The 15,135-nt window shown below is 37.5% G+C and overlaps 1 protein-coding gene across 1 annotated transcript in view; it reads right to left on the minus strand.

Moving 5' to 3' along the window:
• The window catches only part of LOC106053477 (uncharacterized), a 108,799-nt gene extending 96,291 nt beyond the window's left edge, over nucleotides 1–12,508 (minus strand). Inside the window, exon 1 of the mRNA XM_013209029.2 lies at nucleotides 11,990–12,508. The gene's annotated coding sequence lies outside the window, so the exon portion shown is untranslated. The remainder of the gene's footprint in view (nucleotides 1–11,989) is intronic.
• Between the last annotated feature and the right edge of the window lie 2,627 nt (nucleotides 12,509–15,135).

Genomic DNA, 15,135 nt, shown 5'->3' on the forward strand with positions numbered 1-15,135 from the left:
AAATTTAGCTAAGGGACAGGTATGCCATACATTATTGTATTCTATTGTATTGTTACTAATTTACATAAAATTAGTAGGTTGTTTTGCAACTGAACTGTGCGGTGATCAACTAAGCTTGTCTAGGCTTTTCTTTTCTTTTTTTTTTAATCTACCATCCAAACATTTTTGTTTCTGCGCATGCGTTGTTTCTTAACTATATCCATTATGCAATATCGTTATTCGTGACATCGTCTGCCATCAGATCAGTAACTTCGTTGTTAAGAGCTAGAGTTATAGGGAGTTATCTTCTCTTTGAAAAGAAGATCTGTAATTTAGAAGATAATGTACTTTCAAAAGTTATTCAACGAAAAACAAAATAAAGTTTCACCACATTGCCGGGTCACGTGGTATGAGCTTTGGATTATGGTCCCTATGTGATGAATTTGTGTCCCTCTGTCTCTTGTTATGGACTAAATGACGTCATTCCTCGGGGAGTGGAAGACAGAGTCTGAACAATATGCCAGAAAGTGGGTACAAAAAAAAAATGACATACAATGACCAGATGTGGCCCTCGAGTCCTAGATCTGGGTACAAAGTTTAACGGCTGATTCTCTTCTTTGCATTATTTCAATGCATTTTTTTTTCTCGCCGTAAGCTGTGTGTTGTTGATAGCAATATATTCTTACTCTATCTAATAACCCGCCTGGGGATAAAAGGGAGTTCTTCCAGGCACGACAGCCGTCGCAACATCGCTGTTTAGTATTCTACAGAAGTTTCAGTTGTTTACGTCACGTTTACTGTCTTCCTTCTTTTTTTTTTCTTCTGTTTTTCCCGCCTAGTTATTAGAGATGGGAAACGAACCGAACCCGAACCTCACCTACGACGTAACCCGAACTTTAAAACTGATCGGTGCGAACCGAACCGAACCGTAATTACCTCAACCGAAATGAATCAAGATTTTGCAATATTCTAGTAAAAATAGTTTTCAGCAACATGATGTGACAGTTGTGTTTAATGCTTGGAACATTCTTCTGTCTTCTTGAGATCTGTTTGGCATCACTGTTTTATCTAATAAATTGAATGGAACAATAATACATTCACATAGTGTTTGGCAAGTTTTTGCTATTACCTAATTCCATAACATTGAACCGAACCCAAGCTTTAGATCTGAGAGAACCGAACCGAACCCGAAGTATAATCCTCATCGAGCCGAATCGAGCTTAAATCTGACCGAACCGAACCCGAACTTTAAAAGATGGGTTCGATTCCCATCTCTACTAGTTAAATGGTTTTTATGATCATTCTAGCAAGTAGTAATGATACTGTATACTGACCAGGTCAGTTTTTCAGCCTTGGCTTATTAAATCGTCTTTTGGAGACCTTGTTCTTAGTTAAAGGTTTGGGAAATGTTTGCTCAATAATACCAATTTAATAATAGGTAATAGACATTATTTTAAAGTATTCAATTTCTTATTCAAATAATGAGTAAACTAAACATTCATAGTTTATTTGTCATTGAAAAATAGACAAAAATATTTTCTATTATAGTGTTCGAACCCACAACATTTGTGTTTTTTTATCGCGACGCTCCATCAACTGAGCTCTGTAAAATGTTTTAAATGTTCCTTCAAACTCAGCTTAGTAGTCAATTGATGTCAGTCGAGAAGTTAAGTCAACTGATTGTCAGTTAACTTAGTAGTCTAGGGATGTCAGCCAAAAAGTTAGTCAAGTGATGTGAGTCAAAAAGTCAAGTGATGTCAGTCAAAAAGTTAGTCAAGTGATGTGAGTCAAAAAGTCAAGTGATGTCAGTCAAAAAGTCAAGTGATGTCAGTCAAAAATTCAAGTGATGTCAGTCAAAACGTTAGTCAAGTGATGTCAGTCAAAAAGTCAAGTGATGTCAGTCAAGAAGTTAAGTCAACTTATTGTCAGTCAACTTAGTAGTCAATGATATCCAAGTCAAGAAGTTAGTCAAAGAATGTCTGCCTTCACCTAAACAATACATAAAATAGCTGTCTTTAAATTACCCTTACATCTTCTGTCTTAACTTCATTCCTTTTTGTTGTCGTGCTACAATAATATTCTGCCAAGTACTAAAACTACTTTTATGTATAACAAAGATAACCACATATGATGCAAACATGTAACATTTATAATGGCAGCATTAGAAAAAAATTTTGACAGTCGCAATAAAGGTACTAAAAGGGTGCGTGGCCACTTGTTTAGTAAATCTATTTCAGAGTCTTCCTCATTCAACCACTTCTCAATGGATTGACACATTGTTAGACGAAGCGTGCTTGAGTAATTTGGTCACTCGCTGGCTAGCGTTCGACCAAGACCAAAAATTCTCTGGGGACGCGTTAGTCGGAGAGCGCGTAAAGCTCTAGTAATAGGTGTCGAACCCTTGGAGGGGCGAGGTCGTTATAGGTTCAGTGGTACAAGCAAAAACTAAAAAGCCTGGAAACTAGCAGACAAAGTATGTATTACACTTGATAGGTTCAAAACACCCCCCCCCCTCTCGCAGAATATGGACTATAATGTGGATTGGCTCCATTGGACTTTGGGAATTGGAGTCTGAAATGTTTAGCCCCAGGTCTCAGAAAATAAAGGAACCGCTGTGATAGAAAATAAAACCACTGAAAGAATGTTACCACATGGTTTCTTCAATAACAATGCCTCTCTGTTTTGTTAGGGAGTGTGTATGTAGGAATATTTGCAATATTTTGAACTAGGATGCTATATTGAAAGAATGGAGATTTTCAATTAGTTTATTTGTCAAGTGCACAGTGATTTAAACAAAATTATGAGTTCAGTGAGTTAAATAAGTTGATTAGGTTGAGTGAGTTAAATGACCTGAATGAGTTAAGTGAGTTAGATGACTGAGTTGAGAGATCCTTTAAAATCCTCTAACATTTTCAGTTTACATTTGTATTTCAAATGTTTACCCTTCAGATAGTTGTAAATAAAAACTGAGTTGATTTGAAATTTGAAGAAGAATTCTGAGCTTTCATTCAAATTTGACTTACTTGACATTAAATACGCTACAGAGGAGATTGCACCATCTATTTGAAGCTACCGAAGAACGTATGCCCAATCAAATGGGTTTGCCTGTAAAACTAAAAGTAATTTTCCAAAAGTCTTGTTCATAGTCCGAATTGTCTCCAAGTCTGTTCGTTAACTCTTAAAGTGCTGGGCTGTTCTACAATGAGTGCATACACAATGGAATTACAATTCAAATGTTTGGAGGCAAAACCACCACGCGCGTCTTAAGGGTTAAAAGCTAAAGACAAATATAAACGTATAAAAGACCATCACCTATCAAAGTTTTGTAGGAGCCCAGGAAAATAACGCGTCAAGATTCGAGTTTTTTGTGTTTAGCTGGCCAACAAGAAAACCGTCCCAGGACGGTGAAGCTACACAAATTGAAATGGTTCTAGTCTCACTGTCAGACAGGGAACACAAAGACAAGACCAAGAGCACTAGAGACGATGTTAGGAAGTCGACTGGAAGGTTTCTCCACAAGATCTTCCCTCACGGGTGCCAAGCCCGTATAGAAAAATTTCGGTCAGAAAAAGTTGTCCTCATTATAGGTTGTATAATAATAGATAAAAGGTTGCATGAACAAACGAGGAAAAAAATTTTTTAATACTAATTATCTGTACGATAAAACAATATTGTTGAAACGTGATAACCATGCGTAATTATAAAACAATTACATTATAACTTTTATATAGCGCTACTTTCATGCTTATAGCATGCTCAGAGCGCTATGGTTCAATCTCATTTATGTACCAGTGGGAGAGGGGGTATCTGGGAGAAGCTTTTCCGAGCTGCCTTTAGGCGTTCAGTAAACACAACTCCGCTCGAGTTGGGTGTCGAACCTCGAGACCCCTTCATAGGTAGCCAAGCCAAGTTCATCGTACTTAGCCTATCGACCACGCTTCCCACTGAGTTAAAGATTATGAAAGGTTTTGACTTTTATTTTAAAGTCAAAGTCGTTATGATTGACTTTGAACAAATATATTTGTCACTTCAAGACTAAAAACTCCAGCTACTAAGTTTTCTTTAGAACTGTGAAAGGTCATGTGTGTGTGTGTGTTTGTTTGTGGTTCTTTAAACCAGCAAGGTGAGGTCTGGAAGTGAGATATTGACCAGCGAGATCAGGTCTGGAAGTGAGATATTGACCAGCGAGATCAGGTCTGGAAGTGAGATATTGACCAGCGAGATCAGGTCTGGAAGTGAGATATTGACCAGCGAGATCAGGTCTGGAAGTGAGATATTGACCGGCGAGATCAGGTCTGGAAGTGAGATATTGACCAGCGAGATCAGGTCTGGAAGTGAGATATTGACCAGCGAGATCAGGTCTGGAAGTGAGATATTGACCAGCGAGATCAGGTCTGGAAGTGAGATATTGACCAGCGAGATCAGGTCTGGAAGTGAGATATTGACCAGCGAGATCAGGTCTGGAAGTGAGATATTGACCAGCGAGATCATGTCTGGAAGTGAGATATTGACCAGCGAGATCAGGTCTGGAAGTGAGATATTGACCAGCGAGATCAGGTCTGGAAGTGAGATATTGACCAGCGAGATCAGGTCTGGAAGTGAGATATTGACCAGCGAGATCAGGTCTGGAAGTGAGATATTGACCAGCGAGATCAGGTCTGGAAGTGAGATATTGACCAGCGAGATCAGGTCTGGAAGTGAGATGTTGACCACGCCAAGAAATTGTGTTAGCGCCGGAGAAAAATAAATTGCCGTATTTGTGCTGGCTACGACCAGAAAGTCATCGATCACAAAGCACTGAATCGTCTTTCAAGTCGCAAGGTAGACAATTCATCAAGATGGTTGATGAAGTCAGTGTTTTGTTTTAATTTGCCCGAATCGAAGCGGAAGTCTCAACGAGGTCACTAAACGAGATCAGAGAGAAAAATCGCTTTGAAAAATATGTTCTAAAAATGTAATTGTAAACAACAACAACGAGGCTGAGCAGTTAAGCGCTTGGCGTCTGAACTGGGGCCCCGGGCTCGAATCCTAGTGAAGACTGCGATTTTTTTAAATTTCGGGATCTTTGGTAAACTCTGAGACCACCCAGCTGTAGTAGGTACCTGATATTAGCTGAGGAAGAAGTAAAAGCGGTTGGTCGTTTTGCTGGCCACATGACACTTTCGTTAACCGTGGGCTAAAGAAACAGATGACCTTTACATCATCTGCCCTATAGATCGCAAGGTCTGAACGGGGAGCTTTTACTTCACTCTACAACAACAATCTATATATATATATATATATAATTCTCTTCACGGCTCAAGAGTTTGGACACCAAGTAATGGAAAGATCACTCTTTTATTTCTGCAAGTCGGACGGACTAGAGTTACCCCACGTAATTTTAGAAGCAAAAAAAGAGAGGGGTGGGGGGGGGGGGAGAACAAGTAGTATTCACCCATCACTAAATAGCAGGGCCGGACTTATCCATTGTGACTAAGAAGTCCTATGAAAGTGCAGGTCCTATGAAGGCCTAATACCGGCCCTGTATGCTACGCCGCCGGTCGACTAGTTCATTTTATTACAATTCCTTTAAATAGCTTGCAAGCTCTTGGTTGGTGGACATGCATTTCCCTGAAATTTAAGTTTATTTATATTTTTTGGAAAACCATTACTAGTAAATTTTTACCACACTGAAAACTCTGTTTTGACGTTAGAATTTTTCAAAATATAACCATCTATGATCTTCAAATTAAATTTAGTTCTTTCAACGGGTATTCCCGCTCTCGACTTAAACATGTCTTTGTTGTTTGAACACGCTTCAACGGAAATTCCCGCACTCACCTCAAATGTTTCTTTGGATTTAGTAGGCAGCTGAATAAGTAAATAAACGTACATAAACAGTTTGGGCGCCGTGTTATGTAGAAATGACAGAAGCATTACAAGAAATAAATGAAACTAGAAGTTCTAGACCACCAACAGCTTCATTGAAGAGTTTATTTACATTTTTTAAAACTTGTTTATTCTAAACGTAATTCGCATTGTTTTGTGTATTTTTTTTACCTTGTGACAATAATGTCTCCGTAACCCTAACTTTAACCAATGATAAACTTCTAAGCAATAAACCTTTTAAGAGATAGAAAAGTAATCATTCTTTCTACATGGCATAAACAAAGGTCTCTCTCCTTTTAACCGATCCCAAGAAAGGGTCGAGTGGTCCCAGTGACGAACCGTTTAGTGGATCGATCAAACGGCCTTCAATAATTCATCAGCCTCGGGAAAATGGAAAGCAATCATGCCAGCATGGCAGGGGAAAAAATGAGTTTGACTACGTCTGTATACACAAGTAGGCTACACAGAAAAAATGAGTTTGACTACGTCTGTATACACAAGTAGGCTACACACAAAAAAAAAATGAGTTTGACTACGTTTGTATACACAAGTAGACTACACACAAAAAAATGAATTTGACTACGTCTGTATACACAAGTAGGCTACACAGATGTTTTGATTGTCCACAAAAAGAGAAACGAGTCGTAGATCTCATTATTGTGGGACATTTTGTGTCGGGGGAAGGGATAGTTGTGTGTGTGTGTCAGGGAACGGTAACCGAGCTAGTGTGGAATTATTTTATCACCTTTTTTTTTTGCTATATTGTTTTATGTTAGGACGCTATTATGTGGTTCCCTAATGGTGTTTATGCTTCAAGTGGCATGTCGCAAATAGCCTCTGACAACTAGTCCAACTCCTGGCACTCATTTGTGTCACAGATATTGGGTCAGGCTGACATGCTGTTACTGACAGGAGAATGGGGCAAAGGCGAAGAACTGAAGCTTAAACCAGTAAGCTTCGGGCAGGAGCGACTGGGGGGGGGGGGGGAGTCCTGGCTGGCTGGCCGTCTAAAAGAAGGAAAACTCTGCCGGGAATGTTCAGGTGTTACGTAACGGTTAAAAGGGGTGGAGGATACAAAGTCGTTACGATTTGTTACAAGGGGGAAGGGGGGGTCTGAAGATTTGTTACGTAGAAAAACAAAAAAAAATATTTAATTGAAACAACAGGTAAAGTGGTCCTTTGACTTTCGCGGGTCCAACTTTGACGGGAGGGCTAAATCGCGAGTTTTCAAAAAAAAAAAAAAACATTTATGAAAATAATATTTGGCTGTTTACTTTAACACCACGGGTTTTCGGCTGACGCCCGATGTAGAAGTACAATATTGGAAAGAAGAAGATAATGTGTTACAATGTGTTACGAATTGTTACGATGACGGTAGAGTAGTAAAAAGGGGATTTCTGGGGTTACGGCAACGCTCCCGAATCCAAAGGCGCGGTGGCTGAGCGGTAAAGCGGTTTTGAATCCTGGGGGAGACTGGTATTTTTATTGCGGGATCTTTGGGTGCCTCTGAGTCCACCCAGCTATAATAGTACCTGGCATTAGTTGGGGAAAAGTAAAGGCGGTTGGTCGTTGTGCTGGCCACATGACACCCTCTTTAACAGATTACTTTTACATCATCCTACCCAAAGATCACAAGGTCTGAAATGGGAACTTTAGCCTACTTTTTTTTACTTTAACCCGAATCCAAACCTTCGCTATCTTTCGGATATACCAGGGGTGGGCAAATTACGGCCCGCGGGCCACATGCGGCCCGCTGAAGTGTTTTATGCGGCCCGCGAATACCTACAGAAATCATGTGTACCCACAGTATATACATATAAAAATGCTAATCTATTAAAAATAATTCTAAATTTCCCAACAAATTATCGAAACTCTCTTATTATATAAATTCAAAGACACAATCTCAGGCCAGTATTTCTTCAATGCTTTGAAGAACTGTGTTGAATGTTGGGTATGATTAGAACAAGATGGCAAGTGTAACAACTGATGGAGCTCGATCTTTGACTGAGAAAAACTTTTTTTTAAAGAATATCCCAACCATAAACTCTAAACAGAAACGTTTGCACAAAGCTGCATGAATTCTCATCATAATATGTGAGAGAAAAAGCATTAATAGAAACATCAGACTTAAGGTCATAACCACAGGCAGTATAGAAAAGTACTTGTAGATATATAAATTAAATATTCCGATGCATCCGCTGGCTTAGCATGGGCAAGGTAATGAGAAGAATATAAATTCTCAAAGTAGAAATGTCCATATTCTTAGAAGGATATTGACTGTGACTTTGAAACTAATATTTCTAATGAAGAGTGGAAGATATTTTATGTTTTTTCATGGTAGCTATTGCAATGGGCTGCTTGCTTATGTAATGCATGTTAAATTTTTCAAACAAGGCTTTCCGATTTCTCCAGGCCAGCAGGGAAAAATAGGTTTTGTCATTTTCCTTTGTTGAAAGGTGAAAATATTTCTAGTGAAATGGTTGATATTACCTGACTTATTTGGATTCCTTAATTATGAAATTTATGAAGGCAAATTTTAAGACGTCAAGAACCAGTTTTCAATACCATCAGCTCACCATTTAGTGCAGAAGCTGATTCAGCTCCAAAGAACATAACGCCATGCAAATTATAACCTGTAAGAGAAGTTCAAGTCAGTACTTCCACGGTAGCTTAATGGGTGCCAGAAGCTGTATTTCCACACTTTAAAAAAACTTTGCAGCTAAGTTTTAACATTATTTTGGTACACATACATATATGAACAAGTATTTTTCTTGTGGAAAATAAACAAGTGTAATCACAGATCGATGGTGAATGACTATAATTTGACAGCAGTCACAAGTATAACAACAAGAAAGCTAGCTCCACAATTCAGGAACATTACGCAAGAGTGTAAATAGTTAAATTCCTCACATTAAGTACAACTGTACATTTGTGGTGAAATGTAATATGAAAAGACAATAGCAAATTAAAAAAAAATTGTTATATTGGTTTCGAAAATTGCTAACTCTAGTAATTCTTCAATTTGGAATGTGAAAAAAAGGAAAAGTGAATGTATGATACATTATAAATATGAATTAAAAGACATTATACAGTTAACTAGCGTATTTTTCTAAGTTGTAAGTATACACACACACACATATATATATATATATGCGGCCCCCCATTCCCAAAATTGTGTTAATGCGGCCCTCGATACAAAAAGGTTGCCACCCCTGGGCTATACCATATATGCGTAGGACGTAATCATCTTCTTTTTTGAGAAAAGGCTTTGGAAGTCTGGAGGCGGCGACCCTTGGGCAGCTTGCAGCACACAGAGGTACACCTTGGTAGAATCTGCGACGCCGCTGATCCCAAACTGTATCGGATACCTGCCGTTCTATGTATTTGTATGTAAGACAAAACTGTTTTGTTGTAAGCAAATACAGAAGTATTGTATATTTACCTGAAAAGAATATTCTTTGAAAGGCGTATTCATAATTAATTCTGGACTTTTTTTCTAGACTAAGAATAATATATCTTTGCGACTAGAAATATGTTTAGCAATTGTTTTTGTTTTAGAGTAGTCTCATGCTTTTAGCTTTCTCAACACGCCACAATCTTTACCAGTTGTGAAAGGCTGTTACGTTGAAAGATGGATATCTGTGAATGTTACCGTGATCGTTTTTTTAATGCATTTATAAAAAAAAAGTTGAACGACCTTAATTTAAATTGGAATGCTTAGGCCTCCTCAAGCCTCCTCAAGCCAACACACTAAGCACTGTGCCAGGGAAGTGTTTATGAAAATAGAAGGTTTTAAACTTTAAAGCTTTCTCTCTGCATAGTATATAAGGGGACTCATTCAACTTCTACCACCACATCAGTCAAGTAGAATTTCTTTCCCTTGTTCGATACCAAACAAAATAATTAATTACAAATAGTTAATTAACTAATTAGTTGTTTTTTTAATTGATTCTTGTTTTGTCAGGTAAGAGAAATAGTTATGCAAAATGTCAACTTGATTCGAGATTGGGTGTGGGAGAAATTACGTGTACAAACATTTTACTAGACAGAGTGAGTTGATGTAAAATTTGTAAAAAATTATTTTAAAGACAATATGCTCTGTGTAAAAATGTTCTTTTATCTATAAGAAAAATTAAGTTTTCTATGCATGGCGTCCGTATATAAAAATATGATTACCCTATGTATGTATTAAATTTTTATGTATCTTTAGCTTTTATTAATTAAGTACAAACATTAGACATCGACTACTGTTCTCAGGGTATATACATTTATTTTGATCAGCTAATACCTTTCTTCTATAATAATAAATATAAAGCTTTTATTCTGGAACTAGAAATAATTTAATAATATACACACCATACCATAAATGCACAATACAATTAAATTAAAACCCATTACCACCATCGTTTCAGTCCCCCAAACCACCAAAGCATCCCTTTTAAATACCTTTTACCATCTCCTTTTTACGGTCTTTTATTAACTCCCCAAGCTTCGCCCCCTGGAATTTCCAACCACAATGTAATGGTATTTTTAAAGCTCACGGAAGTACCGTCAACAATTTACAGCCAAGTTCTTGCGACGCAAATGTTCAGCCAATGAAAGAATTAATAATTTGTTACTCAAAATGGCCATGCACGCTTCCGCTCCGTGAGAATTATGTTAGGCTTCCCTTTTGATTGTAATGATGCTGACAGTGTATGCAATTTTGTCTAGCAGTTCAAGTTCTGAAAGAGTTGAAGGACAGTTTGTCTTATATGAAGCTATATCCTACTCACATAATATTGGCTTTGTCCAAGTTGAAACGGAAACCAGTTTTAAGGGTGCCTTCTAATCTAGGCTCTACGTCAGGACATTAATGTATGCGTTTACTCGTAGTTGTTAGTTTCACGAGTGGGCAATGAGCTATCGATAAAGAAGGCCTGAACACTGACCTGCAACGTCACAACCTGTGGGAAGTTTAGACCAATAGCTCGTCACCACGTCGCACAGACCTGTGACCTAACCTCAAACCTACGTCACCACGTCGTACAGACCTGTGACCTAACCTCAAACCTACGTCACCACGTCGTACAGACCTGTGACCTAACCTCAAACCTACGTCACCACGTCGTACAGACCTGTGACCTAACCTCAAACCTACGTCACCACGTCGTACAGACCTGTGACCTAACCTCAAACCTACGTCACCACGTCGTACAGACCTGTGACCTAACCTCAAACCTACGTCACCACGTCGTACAGACCTGTGACCTAACCTCAAACCTAGTTTACATAAAACGATTGCAGCTAGAACGTGACGTCATTCACATGTAGTACTCAGAAAAAAAATGTGCTAATGACGTCTTGCTGTCTAGAAATAACTAGTATTGATAGCATTAGTTTTTTTTTTCTTATTTTACTTATTTAAAAGGGAGTGCAACCTAGTTGTGGGTGGGGAGGTGGATCCAGTTGGTTTGTTTAATTCATAGTATTAGTCCGACTTGACCAATCTATTTTGGGGATTTTTTTTTCTTTCATTATTCTGATACAACCATATGGTTGGATTTATTAATAAAAAAAAGACTTTAGAATTTCAAATCTTGGAAGTTTCAATGGTTTATTTGTTTCGTTTTGTCTACGCTCAGATTCGCTAAAATCAAGAATCGCTACTGAAAATATAGTCAGTGACCACATACTGTTACCTCCGGTGTATATGAATGTGTGTCTGTTGGGGGGGGGGGGGCATGGGTCAGTTGTGAGAATTTAAAAAATCTAAAAAAAAACTTGAACGGGATTCAAACTGAAAGCTACTTAGTTTGGAAGCCTAGTACTTAATCACGCGACCACAGCGTCTTTCAAAAGCATCACTACTGAAAGTAAAGGTATCCCTTTCTGATCTTGCAATTTATTGGGGCATCTTTTTCAATGACTGACGATTAACAAGAGTGATTAGTGGCCTCCTGAGCGTAAGCTATAGACTCAGGTTAGGTGGACTCAGGGGAGTCCTAAAAATACCACCAAAATGGGCAATAAGTTGGGTAACCAGTCTTTAGCGGGATACAAACTTGAAACCCTTTGGTGTGGGAGCAAAGCGCATTACCGCTCGGCCACCACGCACCAATCCCAACTGCACATACAAAACATCTACACAAGAACTACTCACGTGTTTAAAGCAAGAGACACTCCACAGGAAGTTGATTTGATACACTCTCTCTTCGTTTCAAGATTTAAAGATCGCAAACTTTGACACAATTCCACCGACTATGCTTTATAAAAATCCAAACCAGCAAATGAATTCAAAGCTCAATAACGAATACGCTATATATTCTGCCTAGAATATTTAAATCATTTAATGCTATTATCCCAATTTACAAATACAACGATTTGTATGGTTCTGGATGTGGCCTGATTACATCTTGACGAACACACAAATCCCAAGGATTCAATGTTGAGTGTCACAGTCGGACATCAGTTACTAGATCTAAATCTATCAGCTGATAGTAGAATATCTAAAACACGTCACGAATGCTCAAAGTGCAAATAAGAACTAATTGTGTAGCGTTAATGAAAATGTAATAAAATAAAATAAAATAAAACTGAAGGCTAAAAAAGAAAAAAAGCTACGGTACGATAGCTTCCGCTATTTTCTGCGGAACTGCCGTACGGAAGATGACATGGGAGTTTTAATAGGAAAAACCCTCCTGGCATTGTGGGTAAGAGCGGGGGACACCGTGAAAAGTCTGGCACCAGAGAAGTGTTCATGTCTGCGCATGCGTTACGTCGATGCTCAATACATGTACGTGGAAGTATTTTTTTTCTGTGTTTTTATTTATTATCATTTTTGAGTTTCTCTTTTTTTTCCTAGCTCCATGGAATAAATCTTTAATTATCAGAGTATTGATTTTCAATGGGGGTCAAGGACGATGTTTTATCTTTTTTTTTAAATTCCCTCACACATTAGCGTGTTAAACTTAAGTACATACTCCAGCTATGTATGACTCCAACTATGTATGACTCCAGCTATTTTTGACTGCAGCTATGTATGACTCCAGCTATGTATCACTCCAGCTGTTTTTGACTATAGCTAAACATGAGACATTTCTAGTTTTGTGAATTCCCTGTATTCCTTGTTAGCTTTATCATTGATTGTGTTATCCTTTATGTGTTATCTTTGATTGTGTTATCACTAATGTTTTATCCTTGTTGTGTTATCCCTGATTGTGTTTTCATCGTTGGGTTATCCTTGATGTGTTGTGTTATCCTTATTGTGTTATCCTTGATGTGTTGTGTTATCCTTATTGTGTTATCCTTGATTGTATTATCCTAAATGTTTTATTATTAATGTGTTATCTTTAATGTGTTCTCCTTGGTGTGTTAGCCTTGATAATTTCACCCTTTATTGTGTTACCAATGATGTGTTAACCTTTATTGTGCTATCCTTAATGTGTTATCCTTAACGAGTTATCCTGTATCTGTTATCCCCTGTTGTTATCCTGAATTGTGCTATCTTTGTGTTATCCTAAATTTGTTATCATTAATGTGTTATCTTTAAATGTGTTGTCCTTAATGTGTTATCCTTAATGTGTTCTCTTTAATGTGTTATCTTTGATGTGTTAACTTTATCCGTAATGTTTTATCCTTGATGGCATGTGTTATTCTTAATGTAGTATCCTTAATGCGTTAGCCAGACATAAATTCAGGAACAGAAACTTGGCTAAATCCAGAAATGTATAACTCAGAAATATTTAACAGCGATTATGAAATTTCTAGAGAAGATAAAACAGATCTACTATGAGTACAAGGCTACAGGCAAGGTAACGACGTGTAAATCAACAGGACATGAACTTTCTCCAAAGCGATAGTGGAACCTGGTCGTTATGTCAAGTATTATTACAACCATCCAGTACACAAAATTCGATTGTACTACACACTATCAGATTGTACCACACTATATCAGATTGTACCACACAATATCAGATTGTACCACACAATATCAGATTGTACCACACTATATCAGATTGTACCACACTATATCATATTTTGTAATCGTGTTCTAATTTGTCATTGATTATTGGACCCTAGTTATGAAATATTAAACAAGTGAAAGTCCGGCCGGATATCATATTTTACTATCCGGCCATATTCGGCTCCGGTATTGGTAATTAATAATTTTGTTTAACATCAAAAAGTTAAATAAATTGTACATTATTGATAGATATAGCTGTAAGTAAGTAAGTATTGAGTTTTCCCTCTGAGATAGACTTTTTTTAAAGCGGCCCCCCGAAAGGGGAAAAAACGCTATTAGTTTTGTGTGGCCTGTCTGTCCGTCCGTCCGTCCCGTTTAGATCTCAGAAACTAGAAGAGAAAATGAAAATCGAACATCATGATATTTTAGATCATTCAAAGTTCTGATGCAACGGCTACTTTTTCATTTTGCGAAAGTGAACTATCTAATTTGTAAAATTATATATGCAAGCAGATTTTTTAAAAAAATTACACCACTTTTCAATGAAAAACTTCATGGGAGGTAACTTTTTTTTTAACTTCTTCATTAATAACTCAAGCTTCATACATTTGCGCATTAATACAAAACATTTGCAGCTAATGTCACAATGGTAAAAGTGTCAATGGATCATTATTTTAATACAAACTTCGTTTTAGTTATAAGTTTAAAAAAAAAAGAACTAACTAAGTCTATAGCGCGCAGTTTTGACATATCTTCATTCTAGGGGCCTCTCTTTTATAATCTTGTAGGTTAGGCTTTCAAACCGATAACAAACAAACTTCAAACGGATGGTTTTGAGGTCATACGATGAGAATGTGTGGGCATTGGCATCGTATTGGTTTCAAAATCAACCACCGCAAAAAAAAAAAAAAATAAAAAAACAAAACAAACTTTGAATGGATGGTTTTGAGGTCATACGATGAGAATGTGTGGGCATTGGCATCGTATTGGTTTCAAAATCAACCACCGCAAAAAAAAAAATAAAAAAACAAAAAAAAAACAAACTTGGAATGGATGGTTTTGAGGTCATACGATGAGAATGTGTTGGCATTGGCATCGTATTGGTTTCAAAATCAACCACCGCTGGAATTCGATGTCGGAATAATTTAAATCGGCACTCGCTGAACCTCCAAGAAAACATTTAACATTTATCTTTCATTTATCCTTGATAAAAATTGTTTTGTATGGGGATCGAACCCAGGACTTGTGTGTCATTAGCGAGACGCTCAACAACCATGTATTCAAATATGTGAAGCATTTTATTTTGAAACAAATGATTCAGTGTTTAGTCTTGTACAATACCT

The sequence above is a fragment of the Biomphalaria glabrata genome, chromosome 15, assembly GCF_947242115.1.
Source record: "Biomphalaria glabrata chromosome 15, xgBioGlab47.1, whole genome shotgun sequence".
Lineage (NCBI taxonomy): Eukaryota > Metazoa > Mollusca > Gastropoda > Planorbidae > Biomphalaria > Biomphalaria glabrata.